Raw genomic sequence first — 27487 nt, forward strand, 5'->3', positions numbered from 1 at the left:
GCAAATTATAATTTCTATTATAATGTATGTATGTAATAATGAAAACCTGGTATGTAAAAGGCTAAAGGATATTTATAAAGAAAGAGAAGAATAATAAATATTCTGACACTAAATTGACATAAATCTTGTTCCGTCAATTTTAAAGTCTAATTTAATATTTTCTTACATATCTGTTAATTTTTATCGTTTAACTTTGTTAATGTATTATTTGTTATTGTTAATTTAAAGATTAGAATGTTAAAGATTTATAAAACCGTTTTTCTTTAAGGTATGTAAATATTGTTTTTATAATTGTATACAAAACTAATAAATTTTGTTCTTTAAGGAGAAAAAACGGTGTTTAGTCTATATCCCGAGTTTCCAGAGTTTCTACATTATAAATCGGTTTTTGGTCACCTTGAAAACAGGAAGATGTCAACAAAGAAGGTACGAATCCATTTGGAACTTGGTGAAGAAAATAGCTTAGAGGTAGTTAAATTAACAACAATTAGATTATTATCAGATGATATCACTTATTTGTTTCCAAAAAATTTACAAAATTTAAAACATCATAAAGATTTATTTGACACAAGTAGTACTGTCAAAATGGCAAGTAAAGCTTTGACAAAAGTAGGTCAGTATAGGAACATCACGATTACATTAAATCCTGAGATTGTTACTTTGTATTTAGATGAAGATTGTAATTTTGTTTTTAAAAATTGTTATTTAGAGGAATTAGTAGAGAATAGCACGGTGATAAATACTCCGGTTTCTTTAGAAAAAACAGATAAAACTAAAGTAGATTTAATTAGACTAATCGATAAATTAAGCACTAAACTCGAGACAAAAGTAAACAGGGGGCTGGATATCTCCCAAATTCAAAGCCAGTTTGTTTTAAATAAATTTCAAGGCAAAGAAAATGCTAGACACTGGATGAGTAACTTTGAAAATGAGTGCGAAAGACATGAAATAGTAATAGATGAAGCTAAAATACAAATATTACGTCTATTTCTGGAACATAATGCTATAGAATGGTATACCTCAACTTTATGTAAATTAACAATGCATGGAGCATGGTCGGAATGGCAAAATTCTTTTTTAGAAACTTACGGCGATAAAAGTTGGCGAACATTATATCTAGCATACACTTATAAGTACATAAACGGTTCTTTTCTAGACTATGCGCTAAAAAAAGAAAGGATGTTGTTAGAGACTGAGCCATCTATGTCAGATCAATCGCGCATAAATCACATTGTGGTGGGTCTGCAATTGAATATTCAAGATCGCTTGGACAAAGAGACCATTAATACTACTGAACAGCTTACGAATCAGCTACGTAGATACACATCAATATTTCCTAGATTAAAAAAAGTGAAGGAAGGTTTTTAAGTGCTACGAATAAGACTGATCGTTTGAATGAAAATAGAAATCAGAAATCGATAGAAAAACTCCCATGTAGTTATTGTGAGGCTCGTGGGTACACGGGACGTTTTCATCCAGTTGACTATTGCAGATACAAAATACGTAGCACTGATGCGAGAAAGGTAAATCTTACAGATGTTAGTGAAGTTGCTGTTAATGCTCAAGAGGAAGAACAACAAAAAACTAGATTATACACCACTAATTAAATTAACTGTTACAATCAACAATAATAAAGTTACTGGAATTTATGACAGTGGATCTAATATAACACTGATAAAGTCAAAGATTATTGAAGATGTTAAACATAATGTATTGGAGAATGAACAGACATTTAGAACAATTAGTGGTGTGGGAAAAAGTTATAATAAAATAAAGTTGCCTATGAAAATCCATAAAATAGAACAAGAAATAGATGCTTATGTCATTAAAAATGATAATTTTTCTTATGACGTATTCCTAGGATTAGATGCTATTAAGCAGCTTCCAGATGCTATCACACCAAAATATATGTGAAACCTTTAACAGCATCAGAGAAGAACATGTAATAGAAAAGAAAGAGATGAGAAAAAGTTGGATGAACGACAATATACTACAACTTATGGAAGAAAGAAGAAAATCAAAAAACAACAAAATAATGTACAACACGATTCAGAGACAAATAAGAACTGAAATAAGAAAGGCCAAAGAAAATTGGTTAAAATCACAGTGTGAAGAGATAGAGTCGTTAGAGCAAAAATATGATACGTTTAACATGCATAAAAAGGTAAAACAGGCAGCTGGTCTTCAGAAATCCAACACAGCTAGCAAATTGCGAGACCAACAGGGGAATATCATCACAGACAGAAATCAAGAAATCAGCATATGGACAAAATACATACAGGAACTGTTTGATGATACTAGATCCGAGCAACCTCCATCCTACATATGTGATGACCACTTACCAATCACATCAGATGAAGTGGAAAGAGCAATATCACAACTAAAAGATGGCAAAGCTCCTGGACCTGACAATGCATATGCTGAACTCATAAAACTATTTAACACCGACGGTACTCAACGCCTAACCAAAATATTTAACGACATATATTTAAGCGGAGTAATACCAAAAACATGGTTGAAGTCGACGTTTGTTGCTTTACCAAAGAAAACAAAGTCCGTATCCTGCAGTGATTTCCGAACCATTAGCTTAATGAGCCATATTTTAAAACTATTTCTAAAAATTATACATCAAAGGATATATAGACTGTGCGAAGAAAAAATCAGCCGAACACAGTTTGGTTTTCGAAATGCAGTGGGTACAAGAGAGGCTCTATTTAGTATACAAGTGCTATTTCAGCGATGTAGAGACGTAAATTGCGATATTTTTGCATGTTTCATTGATTACCATAAAGCGTTCGATACAGTAAAGCACGACAAGCTGATGGAGATATTAACCAATATTGGAATTAACACCTGTGATTTAAGGATTATCAGCAATCTGTACTGGAATCAAACATCCTCTATCCGGACAGAGGCAGGAGAATCCGACGATATCAAAATCAAACGTGGGGTCCGTCAGGGATGTATACTGCTATCCCACTGCTGTTTAACATCTACTCTGAGGAAATCTTTCAAGAAGCAATGGATGATGTTGAAGCCGGAATTAGAATTAACGGAGAATGTATCAATAACATAAGATACGCAGATGACACTGTGGTATTCGCTGACAGTTCTGAAGCCCTGCAGGAGTTAATGAACAGAATCGCGGAGGTCAGTCAGAGATACGGACTTTCACTAAACACTAAGAAAACAAAATGTATGATTATCTCTAAGAACAAACAGCAATTTGGACGAATCAGTGTGAATGGTCAACAAATAGAAAGAGTAAAAACATATATCTACCTTGGTACGAACGTCAATGAAAATTGGGACCATTCTATAGAAATCAAATGTAGGATAGAGAAAGCAAGATCTGCATTTCAAAAAATGTCAAAGTTGTTCAAATGTCATGATTTGTCGATACCCATAAAAGTCAGATTACTACGATGTTATATCTTTCCTAAACTGTTGTACGGAGTTGAGTCGTGGACTCTCACAGACGCCACCTGGAAGAAAATTGAGGCTTTTGAGATGTGGCTTTATCGTCGAATCCTGAAGATATCTTATACCGACCACATTACTAATGAGGGTGTTTTGCTGAAAATTCCACACCTGTAATTTTGAACCAATCAAAATACGTTATTTTGACAGATCACTCAAAAAAATTTCCGGAAATAATTTGACCTCTAGTGGTATTACTAGTGAGAATGCAAAAAGAAAAAGAGCTGTTAATCAGAATAAAAACAGCCAAAATCGAATACCTCGGTCACATCATGAGGAACAGTGAAAGATATAAACTGCTGCAACTGGTCTTACAGGGAAAAGTAGAGGGAGAGCAAGGACCAGGAAGGCGAAGGATTTCGTGGCTGAAAAATCTACGTACGTGGTTCAACACAATCACTACAAATCTTTTCAGAGCAGCAGTGTGCAAAGTACAGATTGCCATGATGGTCGCCAACATCCGAAACGGATAGGCACTACAAGAAGAAGAAACAGTTTCGTTTGCTACAAGACGAGAACTTGAATATTCTCCAAAGAGTGGATAAAAACAAGATAGAAGGTTAAAGACATTGAAGAAAAATTTAAGATATAGTTATGATAATAAAACCGAGACTGTGGAAAACAATAAAGTCCAGGTAAAATATTTTAAAGAAAACTCCTACGACTATTTAGATAAAATAAAACATCTAGACAACATTAAAATAAAACAAATTTCTAAAATATTAGATGAAAACTTATCGATATTTGCAAAACACAAGTACGATGTAGGAGAAGTAAAAAATCAGGAAGCTCACATTAAACTCTTAGAAAATAAATATATTTCAAAGAAACCTTATAGATGGTCCATTCCTGATGAACGTGAAATTGAAAGTCAGATAACCAGGTTACTTGAAGCAGAACTGATAGAGGAATCTGAATCTCCTTTTGCTGCACCAGTGACCTTGGCATATAAGAAAGACGAAGGAAGACGATCGAGACTCTGTGTTGATTTTCGTGAACTGAATAAAATTTTGGTACCGGAATCACAACCATTCCCACGAATCGAAGACATTATAGTAAAGGCTCGAAACTGCAAATGGTATACAGTTTTGGATATTAATTCAGCTTTTTGGACAATACCAGTAAGGCAAAAAGATCGCTATAAGACAGCATTTGTTACACAGTCCGGACATTATCAATGGAAGAAATTACCTTTTGGTTTAAAAATATCTCCAGCGATTTTTCAACGAATACTAGCCACTACTATTCGACGTTACGGACTTCAGGGCTTTTGCATAAATTATATTGATGATATTCTAATATTTTCTTCTGATTTCGAAGAACACATACATTACATAGAACAATTACTTCATGTACTTAGACAAGAAGGGTTCCTGCTGAAACTATCAAAATGTAAATTTGCTCAATTTTCTGTGAAGTATTTAGGCCATGTTCTCTCTTACAATTCTGTTAGACCACATCATGATAACTTAAAATCTATTAAGCACTTTCCCAGACCTCAAAATAAGAAAAATATTCGTCAGTTCCTAGGAAAAATAAATTTTTACCATAAATACATTCCAGATCATACTAGGTTTCTTGAGCCCATCCATAATCTTCTACGTAATAAAACAGAGTTTAAATGGACAGATGAATGCGAGGCAACATTTATTCGAATCAAAGAATATCTCTGCCAGAGTCCCATCTTGTCAATTTTTGACCCAGAGAAAAGAACTTTTTTATTTACAGATGCTAGTGCTTTAGGAGTTGGTGCAGTTTTGAAACAGTTACAAGACAATGGTGAGTTGCACCCATAGGCTATTTTTTTTTTTTATTAGAAAAATATGTCGCATCCACCAAAAGGTTATTAGCGACGGAACAAAATATAAATAACAAAATTAAACAATTACAGATTGTACAAAATGTTTCTGGATCTGAGATAATTAACTATATTATTGTCACAGGAACAGTTTTGACCTAGAGCCTGTGGTAGAGCGTTTGGGATCTTGTAGCGCTGTCTTTCTTGGTCATATTTACTACATATTGTTAAAAAGTGTTCGACTGTTAATCGGACGTTACACTGATCACATATAGGTGGATTTTTCTTTGTGAATAGGTAAGAGTGCGTTAATCTTATATGACCTAGACGTAAACAAACACGTAACCACAATTTGTTCTCGTCTATTGCGTGACGATGGGAGCCACTGAGACACATTATTTTTAATTTTATTTAGCTTGGAATTAGTTTGAAACCACTCATTTCGCCACAAAAACAACACTTTATTTTTAAAATAAGATTTTAAGTCACTGGAAACACACTTGTCTATCGGCTCTGAAAAATCACTTAAAATTGCCTCTCGTGCGGTCCTGTCACCTTCTTCATTTCCTATTATTCCGACGTGTGAGGGAACCCATAAAAATTGGACGCTTCTTCCATGTTCATGAGCTTGGGAAAGCTGGTATTGTAGCAACTTTTCAAAAGGATGTTTCGGAAAAATATGTATTAATGAGTTTAGAGAGCTAAGGGAATCTGTTATGATCAGGGCTTTTGTGAGTGTAAACTCGTTAAGAAGTTTCACAGCGCGGTATATGGCGTAGAGTTCAGCTGAATATGTGTTACATGCTGGGGGTAAACAAGTGAAATGTTTTGAATTGTACAACTGATTGGTCTTTAAGTTTGTCTCCTGTAGACAAATAATATCTGGAGAATATTCAGATAAAAGAAGCTGTAGCATAGGGAGACGATGGAAAAATCTATCAATGTTCCATTGAAGTATCGCGTTGAATGTTGTTAACAGATTCGGAGTTAGATGATACTGAACAATTGTCTACAGAAGAGTCACTGTCTAAGTCAGAAATCTCATTCCCTAAATAGTTGTGTAGTTTCTTTTGAAGTTTTGTAAACTTGGTTTTTGTAGATCTATCATTTGCATATTGATAGCTGCTTTGTAAAAGATAGAGTAAACCAGCCATATCAGTTGTAAATGTTTTAACGACGCTAATAGTGTCGGGGGAGCCTTGGACATTATCAATAAGTAAAGACAATTGGTGGTAATTTAAAACGAATGGTGGGGTATGATTATCAATAAAATTTTCAAGAGTTACCCGTGTAGATGGGACTTTAGATGAGCGCGGTTTTTTTGGTTTAGATGATTTGGGTTTTGCAAACAGATTTTGTGATGAAATTGCTGAGTCTGAAGGAGGCGTATCGATCTCACCAATACTGCGTTTTATGGAAGAACTTGCGTTTTCGCAAGTGCTATTAGAGTTTTCACTTAGATGCTGTGGCTTTATTACATTTGGAGGTACTGGAGCAAACTCATTGGTAGTGGCAGAAGTCGAGCTTGAGGTTTTATTTGTAAGATTGGTTGAAATGGTTGTTTCAGAAAATTGTGGTGATGTATCAGTTTTATTAGAGTTTTCTGCAGTTGTATCTAATGGAAAAGGTGCTGATAGATTGGAGGGTCTTGCCTCCGAAGTTTGTGAAAACGGTATTGCCGCTGAATGAGGTTGATTGAAAGTGTTGCTATGAGTAGGAGTATTAGTAATTTCTTGGTCGTGAAGATTTGTAGGTGTAGGTGATATGCTCGGATTTGATAATGGATAACTTGATGACTGCTGAGTGTTTGGTACCTTGTGTAATATACTTGTTGGATCTGTTGGATTTGGTACTTCATTGTTTGACTCAATATGAGTTGATTCCGTTACTGAACTGTTATTGCATTGGGATGATATGTGTCCTGTATTTTTGCAAATAAAGCAGGTGAGTGTACCTTGTGACAAAAATATGCGGTGAGGTGTTTGGTCAAAATTTATTAGAATAGAATCTGGAATTGCTGATGTTATAGGGCTTACATAAACTTGCCTCCGAAAACTCAGTATGTGACTATATTCGGGAAGAGTGGAGCTAATTTTCAGAAATGTTATTGGGGAAATAAGCTTTAAACCGATATTCTGTAATTCTTCAACTAATACTTGATGAGGAATTGACGGGCATACACCAGACAAGACTAGTCTTTCTGCTGGAGAGACAAGTCTCCGTGCTGTTACAACTTCGCCGAGTACTTTTATAGAGCCATGTTGTGTCATGAAATTATCTACTACGGTTTTGTTTGCTAAATACATGCAGATTCTATTATGAGATAATCTAGATGAAAATATAATATTTTTTGGGTTGATGATTGTGCCCAAAGGAATTAAATAATCCTGCAGTTTAGCATTATCGATACAACTAAATACAATTGCTTGGGTCTTACTCGGAAAAGACTGTGAAGCGGCTGAAGCATAACTGTTTGTGATATTTGAACGTTGATTTACTGGACTGGTTAGATCGGAAGGTGTGTTTACATTGTGTGAAGACATTTTAAGCTGCGGTGGCGAAAGCTTAAGTCCGACTCTGGTAAGTGACAAACCAACCGCATGCTAGCTAACCTCACAAAATGATTGTACGTTGGTGTATTTTTCTTATTTGACGTTTTCTTTTCACAATAATAAACTAAAAATTACGTATAGATGACTTACGTAGTAGTATCTAGTAGATAAACACTTTAGTTTTAAAAAACTATTTAATAATACCACTTGTTTTTAGTAAAAACTAGGAGTACAATATCACTACAACTTTACCATAACTTGCCAGGGCCGGTCTCCCCCATAGGCTATTGATTATGTACTATAGAAAGGAACTACAACGTTTACGGGGTTTTATTATTTCATATGGTCAATGAATCTCTATATATGAAAAAACCGCGGAGTGCTACCATTTAAAGGGGTGCGTTTTTGAGAAATGGGTGAATTAGTCCCTGGGCACAGGTTACATTAGGGTGAGTTCTATGCACTTTTGGTACAAACACGTCTACATAAAAATTGTTCCTGGTTAAATTTCCTATCTAAATATAACTTTTTAAAGTCAAAGATTCTTTTTTTTACAAAAATATGTTCAAAAGAAAAAGCACAAAGAAACCCAAAAGAAAGAAATTTTGTTTTTTGTCCCATAACTTTTGTCCGAGGGGATACAGGTATAGACATTGCTTTACAGAAAAAAATCTTACATATTTTTTCTTTAAAATTATGTCTAGTAGAGGTCATTAGGATTTATAGTTTTCGAAATATGATTTTTCAAAGTTCGCCACTCACAGCAATTTTGGTTAATTTTCCTTGTTATTTCGCAAATATTGTTCTGTAACTTTTTTCTACGTAACTTTAGGCATATGCAATGGTACATGTAAGAGGAATAGAAATCCATTACCTTTAAAATGTTCTACTGTATAATGTTGTACGACTTCTTTTAAAGAGGTTATCTATTTCAAGACTTTATACTTTTAATGAGTTTTTGTATTTTTTACGATTATTTTTTAAATTTCCCATTATAACTTTTTTTTACATTTAGGTATATAATATATAATGAAAAAGAAAGCTTATTCTGTTTACTTTAAAATGGTGTATTGTAAAAAATTCTAGGATTATTTTTGAATAAGATATGCTTTTTCAAAATGTAATAAGTACTTGCAACGATTTTTGATTTTAGGATTATTTTTTAAATTCCTCATTATAACTTTTTTATGTGATTGTGTGTTATGATTGAATCTTATTTTTTATTGGTAATACTTTGGATCCACTTGACTCGGCCGGCAAACTTCAAAATATGGATTAATTCCAATATTTACTGTCATAGTTCCTGTACCACAAGCTTTGCTTGAAAAAATAGCATGTAAATGTACCAAAGGATGTACAAAAAACTGCGGTTGTAGGAAAATAGGAATTAGTTGTTCAATATTCTGCAAAGGGTGCATGTGCATGGGTACTAATTATGGGAACTCTAAGATAACTGAGGTGTCAGAGGAAGATATTGAAGCTAATGCTAACGAAGAGATCGACTTTAATTTTGAAAATTTTGTAAATGTCAACGTTTAAATAATTTTAACTAAAGTTATGTTTTCTAAGACTAATGTTTATGTATTTTTTGTAAAAGAAATAATTTTAAATAATACAGGTAAAAAAATATCAAAGAATCACTCGGTTTTCATTACATATTTAAATATAGATGATACACCATTTTAAAGAACAGAAAGTAAGTCCTCTATATTGAGCAATATATACTATATTCATGTACAAGAAAGAAAAAGTTATAATGAGAAATTTCAAAAATAATCGTAAAAAATGTAAAAAATAATATTTTTTTTATATTAGGTATTATATAATTATATATAATATATAATATAATATTATATTATATATACTATATATAATATAATATTATATAATATATAATATATTATATAATAATATTATTTAATTTTTATATTATATTATAAAAAATCGTTAAAAGTATAAAACCTTGAAAAACCATAATCTCTTTAAAAAAAAAAGTCGTACAATGTTATAAAGTAGACCGCTTAAAAGGTAATTGATTTCTATTCCCATTGCGTGTACCATTGCATATACCTAAAGTTACGTAGAAAAAAGTTACACAACAATATTTGCGAAATAACAAGGAAAATTACCCAAAATTGCTGTGAGTGGCGAAATTTGAAAAATCATATTTCGAAAACTATAAATCCTAATTACCTCTACTAAACAACATTTTAAAGAAGAAATATGTAGGTTTTTTTTCTGTAAAGCAATGTCTATACCTATATCCTCGTGGACAAAAGTTATGGGACAAAAAACAAAATTTCTTTCTTTTGTGTTTCTTTGTGCTTTTTCTTTTGAATATATTTTTGTAAAAAAAGTATCATTAACTTTAAAAAGTGATATTTAGATAGGAAATTTAACCAGGAACAATTTTTATACAGATATGTTTGTACCAAAAGTGCATAGAACTCACCCGAATGTAACCTGTGCCCAGGGACTAATCCACCCATTTCTCAAAAACGCACCCCTTTAAATGGTAGCACTCCGCGGTTTTTTCATATATAGATGTCCATTGACAATATGAAATAATAAAACCCCGTTAACGTTGTAGTTCCTTTTAGCTATCTTATTTTGAATATAATCAATAGCCTACCAGTAGCATATTTTTCAAAGAAATTCACGCCATCACAAGCAAAGAAAAAAGCGGTCTATTTGGAGTGTCTCGCAATAAGAGAAGCGCTACGTTATTGGCAGCATTGGTTAATAGGGCTAAAGTTTCAGGTAATCACAGATCATAAACCATTAGAAAATCTTAAAATAAAAGCACGAACCGATGAAGAACTTGGAGACCTAAAGAACTTGGAGACTTGTACTACCTGTCTCAATATGATTTTACCATTACATATTCTCCAGGCAAAACGAACCAAGAGGCTGATGCTCTTTCGAGAAACCCTGTTTTGGAATCTTTTGAGAATACTGATGATATACTACAAGTGGTCAATTTGATAACCATCGAAGACCTAAAAGAAGATCAACAAAATAATAACACTGAGCTATCTTTAAACAAACGTACAGTTAAAAAAGGCGAACTTCTTTATAAAAAAACTAAGAAACAAAGAACGCATCTTTATATCTAAGAACTTTGGTTTACAGTTGGTAAAAAAAATTCATTCTCACTATGGCCACATTGGAACTGGTCATATGATAGCAAAGATACGACCTTTTTATTATTTTAAACATATGGATGCAGTTATAGCAGAATTTTGTAACCAATGTGATATTTTCAAGAAAAACAAGTCAAGAAGAAGCCGAGATATTGGTCGTTTATCACAGTTAGGGCCAGCCAAGGAACCATATGAAATCATGTCACTTGACACTATTGGTGGTTTGCAGGCAACTATTCACCTAAGCGTTATCTTCATCTTTTGGTAGATCATTTTAGTAGGTTTGCTTATACATGCCCTTCTTAAGGCCAACAAGCTAAAGATCTAATCAGGTTTTTACGTCCTATTTTTGAGAAGAATAAGGTGAAAGTTCTCCTGGCTGATCGATATGCAGCGATTAATTCAAATGAGTTCAAATCCTTCATACGAAACTGTGGCATAACTTTAATTTTTACGGCTGTTGACTGTCCTTTTTCAAACGGATTAAATGAGCGTCTCAACCAAACACTGGTAAATCGTATCCGCTGCAAGGTTAACGAGAAACCACGACATCCATGGTCCAACATCGCAATTGAATGTACAGAAGAATACAACCGGACAACACACAGTGTAACAAAATTCTCTCCACTTTATTTACTCACGGGTGAACAATCTTCAATTTTGCCCTCAGATCTTAATCAACCCCAAGATTTGGCTCAGAACAGAACTCTGGCTTTCCAAAATTCACAAAGAGCTCACAATAACAATAAAACTAGAGTTGATCGGAAGAAGCAAGACTATGAATTTAAAGTCGGAGACTTAGTCTATGTCGAAATGGGTAACCGTCTTAACAGAAACAAACTTGATCCGATAAGAAAGGGGCCATTCAAAATTTTAAACAGGTTTTCATCATCAATTTATGAAATAAATGGAGGCTATCGTCGGAATCAGAAAAATTTTGTCCATAGCAGTAAGCTCTTGCCTTTTCAAGGGGGGGGGGAGATGTAATAATGAAAACCTGGTATGTAAAAGGCTAAAGGATATTTATTGTGACGCCTCACGACCCGGCCTAATTATTCTCGATGCTTCCCGGGGTTACGAGTAAAGGCCAGACCTTCCACGGCGATTCGAGGCGACCGCTGTCAGAGTATTTAAGAACAGGAATTCGAGCACAGGCCAGTCAGTCAATGAACGAGCCGCGACGCGTGATATAATTGTATTCGAATCGGATTTAATGAAATGTATATATTAGTTATCGAAGTTATTATGTTTAGTTAATTAAATCATAAATTTGAGTTGTAAATAAATTAGATGTGTTAGTTGGTGTTATTTGTAATTATTAAAATAAATAAGTGATGTAAATAAAATAATATAAGTAAGTCTTCCTTTATTTAAATTAAACTTAGTGCCTAAAGATATAAATACATAAAATAGTAGAGTCAATCGCGTAACAAAAATGGTGCAGAAGTGAGGATACTTGAAATAAATATCAACGTAAATTTTCGGTTTAAATACAGTGTGGAATCTTAAAAAATAAATTAATATAAATCGTAATAAATAAAGTGTGTGATCATGTCTACCTTGTGTAAGCTAAAAATTGCAGACCTGAGACTTGAATTGGAAGAAAGGGATCTGAGTTCTACTGGTAAAAAGGCTGATCTAGTCGAACGTCTAAAGAACGCTCTTCAGGAAGAGGGTCAAGATCCAGAAACCTATTTGTTTGAAGACAAGCATGCTGCTGTGATCTCGTCGATTTCGAAAGTTTCCTCCGATGTTTCTAAAGTTTCGACAGACATTACATCGTTAGAGAACAAAGTATCCACAGACATTACATCATTAGAGAAAAAGGTTTCTGGTGAAATCTCCCAAGTTTCCTCGGATGTTTTGAAAGTTTCGACAGACATTACATCGTTAGAGAACAAAGTATCGACAGACATTACATCGCTAGAGAACAAAGTCTCGACAGACATTACATCGTTAGAACATAGAGTTTCTAGTGATATTTTGAAAGTTTCGGGTGATATTTCATCTCACTTCTGACACCAGTTGTTACGCGATTGACTCTACTATTTTATTTATTTATATCTTTAGGCACTAAGTTTAATTTAAATAAAGGAAGACTTACTTATATTATTTTATTTACATCACTTATTTATTTTAATAATTACAAATAACACCAACTAACACATCTAATTTATTTACAACTCAAATTTATGATTTAATTAACTAAAAATAATAACTTCGATAACTAATATATACATTTCATTAAATCCGATTCGAATACAATTATATCACGCGTCGCGGCTCGTTCATTGACTGACTGGCCTGTGCTCGGATTCCTGTTCTTAAATACTCTGACAGCGGTCGCCTCGAATCGCCGTGGAAGGTCTGGCCTTTACTCGTAACACCGAGAAGCATCGAGAATAATTAGGCCGGGTTGTGAGGCGTCACATTATAAAGAAAGAGAAGAATAATAAATATTCTGACACTAAATTGACATAAATCTTGTTCCGTCAATTTTAAAATCTAATTTAATATTTTCTTACATATCTTGTATTATTTGTTATTGTTAATTTAAAGATTAGAATGTTAAAGACTTATAAAACCGATTTTCTTTAAGGTATGTAAATATTGTTTTTATAATTGTATACAAAACTAATAAATTTTGTTCTTTAAGGAGAAAAAACGGTGTTTAGTCTATATCCCGAGTTTCCAGAGTTTCTACATTATATGTATATATACGTTATCTTCATTTTTCATTTTTAAAGATCCTAATAAAATTTTATTATATAATTCTTATAATTAAAACATCATACTGTACCTCGTATCACCTTTCATTCGATTTACTTTGTCTTCTATTTTTTGTACTAAATGAGAAAAAAAAAGTAATATTTCAGAAATATAACTAAAAAGTAAGTTGATATTATTTATTAATACTATTTTTACAAACTTTTTGTTCCATGCATCTGAATCGAGATATACAGGAAATCTCAGCTTTTTTACATCTGCATAAGTTCTTAGAGCAATTTTTACAGTTACATGGTGGTACTAAGTCTGTTCTTGTAGGCAGTAAAACTAAAACTATCTGGGGCTTCAGAGTCTAATTATCTATATGATATAGATATAATCTATATCATATATATATATATATATATATATATATATATATATATATATATATATATATATATATATATATATTGTTATATTTCTATTTGATATGAAATATTAAATTTTGATAATTATAAACAAAATTCACTTTAATATAAAATATTTTTAATTTTCTCAACCTCGGGCATATAAATTTAGAACAACCTGTATACAACAAATTGTTATATTTAATTTTAAGAAGTGATTAGAATAAGCGTACGAAACTCGGAACAATGTGCTTAGATAAACAAAGTGAATGACGCGTACCATTATCGTTCTTCTCGGAAGGTCGATCATTAGCCTATGCTAAATAAAACTCAGTGAAATAGATGATAGTTCATTATCGTTTTTCGCGGAAGGTTTCGATCATTAGCCTACGCTAAATAAGACTCATTTGAAAGAGAGAATAGGTCATTAAAATTTGTAAATAGTTAGAAAGTATTTTAGAATGGGAATTAAATATTTTCTTTTGAAATCCATTAAGCATATTTAGAAAGATTAAATATTGGTTGTGAGGAATATTACGAATGAGAGTTGGTGGTGGAAGATTGATTTGTGAATCTGGAAGGGATATTTAGAAAGTAGGGGAATGGATGAGAAAGTGAGATCAGAATGTTTTGAGCTGTCGAGAAGTGAAGTCGATAGTAGACGGTAGTGTACGGAGAGTGAGAAAGCCGGTGTAGTTCCGTGAGTGTGGAGTATCTATCGTGGAACGAGAAGTAGGCCAGGTCGAGAGTAAAAGAACCTCCTTGAGCCAAGAGTGTCCCGGTAGCTGATAGCAGTTTCGAAAAAGGTAGAACACAGCATCACGACAGAAGCATGAACGAGATCTATTCGAGCTAGTTTTTCAAAGGAGAACATTACTGGAAGCCAGGACGAGTATTGATCGCAGCCAAGGATAGCAGGAAACGGGTTTTGTGTGAGGACATTTTCAGTTCACCAGGAAAAGGTCAGTCTCATTTGTTTGGACATGAATGTATGGGTTTTTTCGTATTAAATTCCACATAAAAAATTGAATAACATAATCAATTATATCAGAAAAGCTTCATCAAACTTAAATAGAGTTGTTCCTAATAACTCCTAATAGTTAAATGTTAATAAAAACTTTCAATTGAAAACCAAAAGGAAATAAGATTCCCATTTGTAAATGTTATGTTTAAGAATAATAAGAAATAGCAAATATTAAGCATTGATTGCCTTTTAAATAAAATAAAAAATATTTTGATTATAATTGTAACCCATATGTGTATTTTTTTTACTCTTTTCTTTTCTATCCCGATTAGGAACCATTAAGAAATATTTAGAAGCCACGAAAGTAAGTAATTAATTTATAATTCGCCCTGAGATTGAAAACATATTGATATGTGATCTGGTTAATTAATTAGATTAGTATTAATACATTGATTAAATTAAGTGACATATAAGAATATTATCTCATATCAAAAATCAAGATCACATCAACTGTCGTCCAACGTGGAAAGCATTGTAAAGTATTTCTAGTGGCAAATTTGAAGGATAGAAAGAGTAAAGCCGGTATTTGAAAATTTATATGCCTGTGGTAAAAAGTGAGATACTTACATTTGATAACATAAAATTTTAGATCTCTTTAGGTACAAATTTTACATAACTGATTTAATATTTTATTTTTACGATATTTACATTTGATATATTTATTGACAATTTATAATATTTGGGTGAGAAAAAGTCGTCTTGGTAACATACTAGTAAAATTTCATATTTGGCGGGGACAGTACTTCTTGAAAACAAATGTCTGTGACAAGAAGCCAAAGCAAGGACAACAAAAAACAAAAAGAACATTCAAATCAAGAGAATAATTCAGACCAAGAAGATATTTTAGACAAGACAATCATGGCATCAGAACAGCAAGAATTATCAGGAATAGATAAATTATTACAAATGATGCAACTCCAGTCACAAAGAATGGAACAGAAAATGGATGAAACACAACAAAAACTGGATGACAATCAAAGAGAAACAAAACAAACAATGGAGAAAAATCAGGAAGAAACATCAAAGAAAATGGATAAAGTGGAGAAAAAAATGGATGACAATCAACAGGAAACAAAACAAGCAATAGAAGAGAACAATAAGAAAATAGAGGAACGCATAGAAAAGTATGAAAAGGAAATAAAAGGATGTTTGACAACAATGAAAAACGAGATAGAACAGCAAGAAATGAAAATTAAAGATCACATGCAAGAACAAGAAATTAGAATGAAGGACCACATGAAAAAAAAAGAAATGAAAATTCAAAACAAAATGGAGGAGTTAACGAATGGCCAGAAAAAGGAACTAGAAAATTTGGAAAATAAGTTGGAAAATGCTATTCAAGTAGACAGAGAAGAAGTGGAAAAAAGAATCACAGAAATAGAAAAACAAGTCACCGAAAACAGGACGCAACAGAATATCGGAGAAAGAAGAGAAATGGTTATACACAGCACAGATGACGTGAAGATAAGGTTTGGCGGGGATGTAAGAAGATTACACCCAGTGCCGTTCATAAATAGCCTGAAAAAGAAAATACAGCACATCGGAAATTTCGAAACAGTAAAAGAAACTATCAGAAACCATCTCAAATATGAAGCAAGCCTATGGTTCGATAGTAAAGAAGAAGAATTCGGCAATTGGCAACAATTTGAACAAAAATTTTTGAATTATTTCTGGGGAAAAGTCCAACAATTGGAAATTAACAAGGAATTGCAAAATGGGAAATACAATGATAGGATGGGTGTATCAGAAAGGACATATGCTTTGCAAATTTACAATAATGCAAAACATTTACAATATAATTACTCATCGGAACAATTAGTCGAACTGATTGCAAGACATTTCGAGGAAACGCTGGAAGACCATATCACATTGCAAAATTACAAAGACATAGATAGTTTATGCCAATTCCTACAAATAAGAGAATCACGTCTAAGAGAAAGAAAATCAAGAAGGTCGCGAGAAGTTTACAGGCCCCGAGAAACACAAGATTACAGAGATAGAAATCAAAATAGGAGGGACTATACAAGACGAGATTTTAATCCCAGAAGGGAAAACGAAAATAGAGACAACGGAAGAGGAAATTATGAACAAAGAAATAGGCAATGGAATGAGGACAGAAATCGAGAATACCAGAATAGAAACACCACACGCTCAAATCAAGAAAACAGAAATAATGGTAGACAAAATGAACAGGTATATCGAGAAAACCGAAACAGATCCGACAGACCAAGAGAAAATAGAAGAGAAGTAAATAATACCCAGACAGATGAATATGACGGAGAGAGACAGTATGACGAAAATATAAACAACGATGAGCAACCGGCGTCTTTTCACGACGGCGCTCACTAAAAACCAAAAGCAAACAGGAATCTTTTGTCACCCCAAGGAGTTTATTAAATTGGCAGGAAACAACGAAAAGAAAAATGGAATTAATTTAAAATTTGTGAATGGATTTATCAACGAGAAACCAATTAAAATTATGATAGACACTGGATCTGAAATAACATTGGTCAACAGAAAACTAATAGAAGAAGTTAACTTAACAAATTTAATTTATAAAATACCTAGGGTAAATTTAGTGGGCGCAAACAAACGGACATTGGCAACTATAAATGAAGGCATACGAGTAATGGTACGACTGGGCAAGAATATGTATGCACTACAATGTGTAATAATGCCAAACATGTCACATGACATGATAGTAGGAGTGGACGAATTGGCAGAAAAACATGTAGTGATAGATTTAAAAATAATACGATGAAACTAACAGAAGAAAAAGAAAAAGAACAGGACAAGGAACATGAGAAACAAAATACGGACGAATCAGGTAAAGAACAAACAGTGGAAATGAATTTGGCAGCGAAGCAAGGACAAAGAAGAAAAAGGAGAAAAGGTCAGAAAAAGATAAAAGAAAATGAAACCTGTGGCTCCTCAAAAGAAGAGTTGAGCCCAGAAGAAGAAAATTTGAGAGTATCAGAAACAAAGGAAACCTGGGATTCCTCAAAAGAAGAGACGGGCTCAGGAGAAGAAGAAATAAAGCTAAAAAATGAAAGTGAAAAGAATATGATTGAAACAGTGGTATTTGAAGAGGAGGTATATGCAAACGAGGATGCAGAATGCACGGTAAACTTGTGTGAAGAATCTGAGAAAAAAGACAGAAAATTGATATGTGGAGAAGGGAAAGAAAAAGAATTGCGGTTGATGTTAAGAAACTACGAAAATTTGATCAATGAGGAAAACAGAGTGGCTAAAAAGTACGAACATTCATTTGAGGTGAAAAACTTGGGAAATTTTCGATCAAAGACTTACCCGATTCCATACAAGTATCGACAAGAGGTGAAAGAAGAAATAAATAAAATGTTGGAAGATCAAATCATCGAAAGATGTGATTCACCGTATGTTAACCCGATTGTGATAGTAAAGAAAAGCAGTGGAGAATTGAGATTATGTTTAGATGCCAGGAATATCAACCAGCACACTGTATCACAATATGAATCACCTCTAAACATCGAGGCCATTTTTGGAAGAATCACCGGGTCACACATATTTTCGAAAATTGACTTAAAACACAGTTTTTGGTTGATACCGTTAGCTGAAAAGTGTAGAAACTACACCGCTTTTTCTATTGATGGTATTGTCTACCGGTTTAAGGTAGTGCCGTTTGGATTGCAGAGTGCTTGTGCTGCACTCGTCCGAGCTCTACATACCATTATGAATCGCCACGAAGATTTCATAGTTCATTATATCGATGATTTATTAATTTTTTCACAAGATACTCAGAGTCATCTGAAACACATAGAAATAATTCTGGAAGAATTGGACACAGCGGGATTGAAATTAAACATTGAAAAATGTCAATTTTTTCAAAAAGAAGTCATTTATTTGGGTTTTCAATTGGACACCAAAACAGTAAGATTATCCGAAGACAGAGTCAAGCTCATAGATGAATACCCAAGACCAACGAATTTGAAAACATTGAGAGGTTTTCTTGGCACGATTAATTATTTTAAGAAACTGATTCCCGATTTGAGCCAAAAGGAAATCCCTCTGATAAAGTTGCTTAAAAAAGGAATAAAATGGAATTGGAAAGAAGAACAGGAGGAAGCTTTCGAAACATTAAAACGAGAATTCGCAAAAGGAACGAAAATATACCACCCCATTTACAATTTACCTTTTATACTCCGAACTGATGCGTCCATACAAAAATTTGCAGGAGTTCTGTCTCAAATACAAAACGACCAAGAAGTGCCGATATGTTTTATATCTCGAGTGACTAAAACACATGAGAGAAAATATAGTGTTACAGAATTGGAGTTTGCCAGTGTACTATATTGCGTAAACAAATTGAGGTTTTACTTATTGGGAGCAAAATTCACAATCGAAACAGACCATGCAGCTTTAGTACATATCATGAAGAATAGATTAGTAAATAATAGAATACATAGAGGCATTCTATTATTACAGGAGTATGATTTTGAGTTCCGATATATAAAAGGAAAAGACAACATAATAGCCGACGCTCTAACACGGGATGAGGACACCGGAAAAAAGGAAACAATTACTCTACAGGTGGGACTAAATAGATTAATACAAGAAGAAGGGATATATTCGTTAAATGAGATAAGGACAAACCAGGAAGACCTAGAGGAAAGAGAGAAAAGAAGAGCGGAAGTAGAAAATAACATATATTTTAAGAGAATAGACGGAAAGGAACTATATTTAGTGACACAGACATTGGCCGAAAAGATAATAAAGAAATTACATGAGGACAATGGGCATATCGGTAGCAGAAAAGTTTGGCTCGTTTTTAGGGAAAATTACATCAGCCGACAGGATTACCGCATTGCAAAGGAAATTACCCAGAAGTGCGATGTATGTCAAAAATATAAGAGTCGAAATTTCAAAAACGAAAATGTTGCCAAAAATATTGAAGCCCGAAACAAACTAGACATTGTAGCAATAGATATGTTAAGCGATCTAATTATGACCACTAAAAGGAACAAACATATTCTGGTAATGGTGGATGTGTTTTCAAAATACGTAAAATTATATAGTTGCCGCACCACAAAGGGGGAGGAAATATTAAGAAAAATCGACAATTTTATAGCCATAGTAGGAACACCAAAAAAGATTCTACTGGACAATGCAACGTATTTCCGAAATGATCGTTTCAAGGGACAACTTCGAGAACGAGGAATAGAGACAAATTTTGTCAGCATCAGGCATCCACAGAGTAATCCTTCGGAACGATTCATACAGGAAGTGACGAAATTTCTTCGCATTGCAACAGATGGGCAACATCGCCACTGGGACAGGAAAATGGCGGAAATAGAAAGGTATCTAAATACAATTCCGAGCACAGTAACAAAAGAGACCCCAGAATACATCATGAAGGGTGTACTGCCGATAAGGCCATGGGAAGACCAAGAGCCAAAAGAATATCAACAGGTGATTGAAACCGTACAGAGAAGATTACGGCGAAGCAACGAAAAATATATCCAAAGACAGGAACAAAATAGAAAAAGAAGACCAGTGACTTTCCAAAAGGGTGAAAAAGTACTCGTGAGGGCATTACGAGTATCAAATCTTCCTGGGGGCATTTGCGCAAAGTTGATGCCTGTTTTCGAAGGCCCGTACATCGTGAATAATGAAAATGGGATAAATAGTTATGAGTTGAGGCACAGGAACTCGGAAAAGATCCGAGGAATTTATAATATTCACGATGTATACAAATATCACGAATAAAAGACAGAATTACATGAAGTAGATAGTAAGTTAGGATATAAGACGTAGATTAAAGTAAGGAAATATACAGGGAGTTGGTTTTGCCTCGAGAAAATTTATTTAAAAATGCAGATAAATTTTATCGAATACAAGGCGGGGATTTGTTATATTTCTATTTGATATGAAATATTAAATTTTGATAATTATCTAAGTCTAGTCGAACGTCTAAAGAACGCTCTTCAGGAAGAGGGTCAAGATCCAGAAACCTATTTGTTTGAAGACAAGCATGCTGCTGTGATCTCGTCGATTTCGAAAGTTTCCTCCGATGTTTCTAAAGTTTCGACAGACATTACATCGTTAGAGAACAAAGTATCCACAGACATTACATCATTAGAGAAAAAGGTTTCTGGTGAAATCTCCCAAGTTTCCTCGGATGTTTTGAAAGTTTCGACAGACATTACATCGTTAGAGAACAAAGTATCGACAGACATTACATCGCTAGAGAACAAAGTCTCGACAGACATTACATCGTTAGAACATAGAGTTTCTAGTGATATTTTGAAAGTTTCGGGTGATATTTCATCTCACTTCTGACACCAGTTGTTACGCGATTGACTCTACTATTTTATTTATTTATATCTTTAGGCACTAAGTTTAATTTAAATAAAGGAAGACTTACTTATATTATTTTATTTACATCACTTATTTATTTTAATAATTACAAATAACACCAACTAACACATCTAATTTATTTACAACTCAAATTTATGATTTAATTAACTAAAAATAATAACTTCGATAACTAATATATACATTTCATTAAATCCGATTCGAATACAATTATATCACGCGTCGCGGCTCGTTCATTGACTGACTGGCCTGTGCTCGGATTCCTGTTCTTAAATACTCTGACAGCGGTCGCCTCGAATCGCCGTGGAAGGTCTGGCCTTTACTCGTAACACCGAGAAGCATCGAGAATAATTAGGCCGGGTTGTGAGGCGTCACATTATAAAGAAAGAGAAGAATAATAAATATTCTGACACTAAATTGACATAAATCTTGTTCCGTCAATTTTAAAATCTAATTTAATATTTTCTTACATATCTTGTATTATTTGTTATTGTTAATTTAACGATTAGAATGTTAAAGACTTATAAAACCGATTTTCTTTAAGGTATGTAAATATTGTTTTTATAATTGTATACAAAACTAATAAATTTTGTTCTTTAAGGAGAAAAAACGGTGTTTAGTCTATATCCCGAGTTTCCAGAGTTTCTACATTATATGTATATATACGTTATCTTCATTTTTCATTTTTAAAGATCCTAATAAAATTTTATTATATAATTCTTATAATTAAAACATCATACTGTACCTCGTATCACCTTTCATTCGATTTACTTTGTCTTCTATTTTTTGTACTAAATGAGAAAAAAAAAGTAATATTTCAGAAATATAACTAAAAAGTAAGTTGATATTATTTATTAATACTATTTTTACAAACTTTTTGTTCCATGCATCTGAATCGAGATATACAGGAAATCTCAGCTTTTTTACATCTGCATAAGTTCTTAGAGCAATTTTTACAGTTACATGGTGGTACTAAGTCTGTTCTTGTAGGCAGTAAAACTAAAACTATCTGGGGCTTCAGAGTCTAATTATCTATATGATATAGATATAATCTATATCATATATATATATATATATATATATATATATATATATATATATATATATATATATATATATATATATATATATATATATATATATATATATATATATATTATATATTGTTATATTTCTATTTGATATGAAATATTAAATTTTGATAATTATAAACAAAATTCACTTTAATATAAAATATTTTTAATTTTCTCAACCTCGGGCATATAAATTTAGAACAACCTGTATACAACAAATTGTTATATTTAATTTTAAGAAGTGATTAGAATAAGCGTACGAAACTCGGAACAATGTGCTTAGATAAACAAAGTGAATGACGCGTACCATTATCGTTCTTCTCGGAAGGTCGATCATTAGCCTATGCTAAATAAAACTCAGTGAAATAGATGATAGTTCATTATCGTTTTTCGCGGAAGGTTTCGATCATTAGCCTATGCTAAATAAGACTCATTTGAAAGAGAGAATAGGTCATTAAAATTTGTAAATAGTTAGAAAGTATTTTAGAATGGGAATTAAATATTTTCTTTTGAAATCCATTAAGCATATTTAGAAAGATTAAATATTGGTTTTGAGGAATATTACGAATGAGAGTTGGTGGTGGAAGATTGATTTGTGAATCTGGAAGGGATATTTAGAAAGTAGGGGAATGGATGAGAAAGTGAGATCAGAATGTTTTGAGCTGTCGAGAAGTGAAGTCGAGTAGTAGACGGTAGTGTACGGAGAGTGAGAAAGCCGGTGTAGTTCCGTGAGTGTGGAGTATCTATCGTGGAACGAGAAGTAGGCCAGGTCGAGAGTAAAAGAACCTCCTTGAGCCAAGAGTGTCCCGGTAGCTGATAGCAGTTTCGAAAAAGGTAGAACACAGCATCACGACAGAAGCATGAACGAGATCTATTCGAGCTAGTTTTTCAAAGGAGAACATTACTGGAAGCCAGGACGAGGATTGATCGCAGCCAAGGATAGCAGGAAACGGGTTTTGTGTGAGGACATTTTCAGTTCACCAGGAAAAGGTCAGTCTCATTTGTTTGGACATGAATGTATGGGTTTTTTCGTATTAAATTCCACATAAAAAATTGAATAACATAATCAATTATATCAGAAAAGCTTCATCAAACTTAAATAGAGTTGTTCCTAATAACTCCTAATAGTTAAATGTTAATAAAAACTTTCAATTGAAAACCAAAAGGAAATAAGATTCCCATTTGTAAATGTTATGTTTAAGAATAATAAGAAATAGCAAATATTAAGCATTGATTGCCTTTTAAATAAAATAAAAAATATTTTGATTATAATTGTAACCCATATGTGTATTTTTTTTACTCTTTTCTTTTCTATCCCGATTAGGAACCATTAAGAAATATTTAGAAGCCACGAAAGTAAGTAATTAATTTATAATTCGCCCTGAGGTTGAAAACATATTGATATGTGATCTGGTTAATTAATTAGATTAGTATTAATACATTGATTAAATTAAGTGACATATAAGAATATTATCTCATATCAAAAATCAAGATCACATCAATATATATATATATATATATATATATATATATATATATATATATATATTATATATATTATATATATATATATATATATATATATATATATATATATATATATTATATATATTATATATATATATATATATATATATATATATATATATATATTATATATATTATATATATATATATATATATATATATATATATATATATATATATCCAGTGGATAGTGGATAGTAACCATATAAAGTGGATCTAGTTTTTTTGTAGCATCATCAAGGCACGTCAATATGCTCGTTTTATATGCAATAATGATGCTGCAAAATATCTCGATCCATTTTTATATGGATATCACATATTGGCTCATTTGCATGTGTAAAAGCCGAGTTACGATCGATAAAGAGTTGAAAAATACTTGACTGTGAAACGATGTTGCGCCTCATAGCGCGCCATTAAAATCTTGATATCTTGACCAAAAATAAACTTACGAACATTTTCTTAAGCTCAAATTATTCCTTTTGAGTTCTTCCATCATTATTGTTAATTAAAGTATAAATGTTTATAGCTTAAATTTACTTGAAACCCTTACAAACTAAATCCCTTATAAACAAACTAATGTACAATTTTTTTAAGAAAATTATTACTTCAAATGGATATAACTTTAAAACAAATGAAGATCAAGTAATATAACAACTTTGTTTGGAAGCCTATTAATGAAGCTTTAAAATGAGACCTTCTAAGGCTCATTTGCATGCGTAGAAGCCGAGTTACGATCGATGAAGCTTCGAAAAATACTTATTTTGCAATTTGCAATTTGCATTGTGCACTAATTTTACAATATCTTGAATTCTAATTGTTGGATTTAAGTTTAGTAAACGTTTTTTCTCCACTTTTTATTAACGAACAAATTTTATTTGAAACATTCTGTTTTATCTCTTTTAGTTTATGAGCCAGAGCCTTATAAACAATTTATAAACAATTAAATTCTTTATAACAATTTTTTGACCACTCGGATCGAAATCCACCCTTGAAATTCGTAATCAGCAGCCAAAAATCCCTAAGAAACCGTTGAGTTTGTCCATCAGAATTGAAAAGGACACGGTGACCCCTCTGGCGTCTAGACTAATATAAAATTATACCTTCATTAGTCCAGAAAGCCACTGCGCATCCGCTAGGAAAAATATTCTAATTCGGATTTTTTGCACAATCTTACTCAAAAAGGACCCCTTTTAACAAATTTGCATGTTGCCAGGACCAAAAGTTGGTCAAAAATTTTTTAAACGTTTTTTTTTTCTAAAATTATTTTTTTTTTCATGGAACAAAATTTTTTTAGATTTTTTGGATCATTCCAAACAGAAAAGGTCTTTAGTGCCTTTTCTCTAAAATTAACAGTTTTTGACATATAAGCGATTAAAAATTGAAAAATTGCGAAATCGGCCATTTTTAACCCTCAAAAACTATGTGAAAAACTGAAAATTTGAATGTTGCCAAGGTAGGTAGATATTATTTAAACATCAATTGATGAAATCCCGAAGAGTTTTTTGCAATACAATATTCAAAACTCCTTTGTTTTTTAATTGCTAATCAAGCGTGCGCGACACTATTTTAAATCCGTTGCATTTGTGTGCAGTATGGTGCAAATGAAAGGAATAAATTCGTTATTTCGTAAACCGGCGACTTTATGGAAAAATCCCGAAACAGGTCGATTTTTATTCTTAAGTTATGATATTGTGACATATATGGTATACTAGTGACGTCATCCATCTGGGCGTGATGACGTAATCGATGATTTTTTTAAATGAGAATAGGGGTCGTGTGCTAGCTAATTTGAAAGGTTCTTCAATTCTCTTTTCAGTAATATAAACATTTACATAATTATTTATACAGGGTGTCCAATAATTTAATTTTTTTGTCAATTTGCCAAATGATTTAATTTAATAAAAAAATTTTGGACACCCTGTATAAATAATTATGTACTTGTTAGCACACGACCCGTATTCTCATTTAAAAAAATCATCGATTACGTCATCACGCCCAGATGGATGACGTCAGTAGTATACTATATATGCCACAATATCATAACTTAAAAATAAAAACCGACCTGTTTTGGGATTTTTCCTTAAAGTCACCGGTTTACGAAATAACGAATTTATTCCTTTCATTTGCACCATACTGTACACATGCAACGGTGGAAAATAGTGTCGCGCACGCTTGATTGGCAATTAAAAAACAAAGGAGTGTGTGTGTGTGTGTGTGTGTGTGTGTGTGTGTGTGTGTGGGTGTGTGTGTGTGTGTGTGTGTGTGTGTGTGTGTGTGTGTGTGTGTGTGTGTGTGTGTGTGTGTGTGTGTGTGTGTGTGTGTGTGTGTGTGTGTGTGTGTGTGTGTGTGTGTGTGTGTGTGTGTGTGTGTGTGTGTGTGTGTGTGTGTGTGTGTGTGTGTGTGTGTGTGTGTGTGTGTGTGTGTGTGTGTGTGTGTGTGTGTGTGTGTGTGTGTGTGTGTGTGTGTGTGTGTGTGTGTGTGTGTGTGTGTGTGTGTGTGTGTGTGTGTGTGTGTGTGTGTGTGTGTGTGTGTGTGTGTGTGTGTGTGTGTGTGTGTGTGTGTGTGTGTGTGTGTGTGTGTGTGTGTGTGTGTGTGTGTGTGTGTGTGTGTGTGTGTGTGTGTGTGTGTGTGTGTGTGTGTGTGTGTGTGTGTGTGTGTGTGTGTGTGTGTGTGTGTGTGTGTGTGTGTGTGTGTGTGTGTGTGTGTGTGTGTGTGTGTGTGTGTGTGTGTGTGTGTGTGTGTGTGTGTGTGTGTGTGTGTGTGTGTGTGTGTGTGTGTGTGTGTGTGTGTGTGTGTGTGTGTGTGTGTGTGTGTGTGTGTGTGTGTGTGTGTGTGTGTGTGTGTGTGTGTGTGTGTGTGTGTGTGTGTGTGTGTGTGTGTGTGTGTGTGTGTGTGTGTGTGTGTGTGTGTGTGTGTGTGTGTGTGTGTGTGTGTGTGTGTGTGTGTGTGTGTGTGTGTGTGTGTGTGTGTGTGTGTGTGTGTGTGTGTGTGTGTGTGTGTGTGTGTGTGTGTGTGTGTGTGTGTGTGTGTGTGTGTGTGTGTGTGTGTGTGTGTGTGTGTGTGTGTGTGTGTGTGTGTGTGTGTGTGTGTGTGTGTGTGTGTGTGTGTGTGTGTGTGTGTGTGTGTGTGTGTGTGTGTGTGTGTGTGTGTGTGTGTGTGTGTGTGTGTGTGTGTGTGTGTGTGTGTGTGTGTGTGTGTGTGTGTGTGTGTGTGTGTGTGTGTGTGTGTGTGTGTGTGTGTGTGTGTGTGTGTGTGTGTGTGTGTGTGTGTGTGTGTGTGTGTGTGTGTGTGTGTGTGTGTGTGTGTGTGTGTGTGTGTGTGTGTGTGTGTGTGTGTGTGTGTGTGTGTGTGTGTGTGTGTGTGTGTGTGTGTGTGTGTGTGTGTGTGTGTGTGTGTGTGTGTGTGTGTGTGTGTGTGTGT

At 33.3% G+C, this 27487-nt stretch overlaps 1 protein-coding gene across 1 annotated transcript in view; it reads left to right on the forward strand.

The window, feature by feature from the left end:
* Window positions 1–27487, forward strand: part of LOC126879060 (platelet-derived growth factor receptor alpha) — a 289178-nt gene that overhangs the window by 245011 nt on the left and 16680 nt on the right. The gene's annotated exons all lie outside the window — the stretch shown is intronic.

This window comes from Diabrotica virgifera, chromosome 1, assembly GCF_917563875.1.
Source record: "Diabrotica virgifera virgifera chromosome 1, PGI_DIABVI_V3a".
In the NCBI taxonomy this organism is placed as follows: domain Eukaryota; kingdom Metazoa; phylum Arthropoda; class Insecta; order Coleoptera; family Chrysomelidae; genus Diabrotica; species Diabrotica virgifera.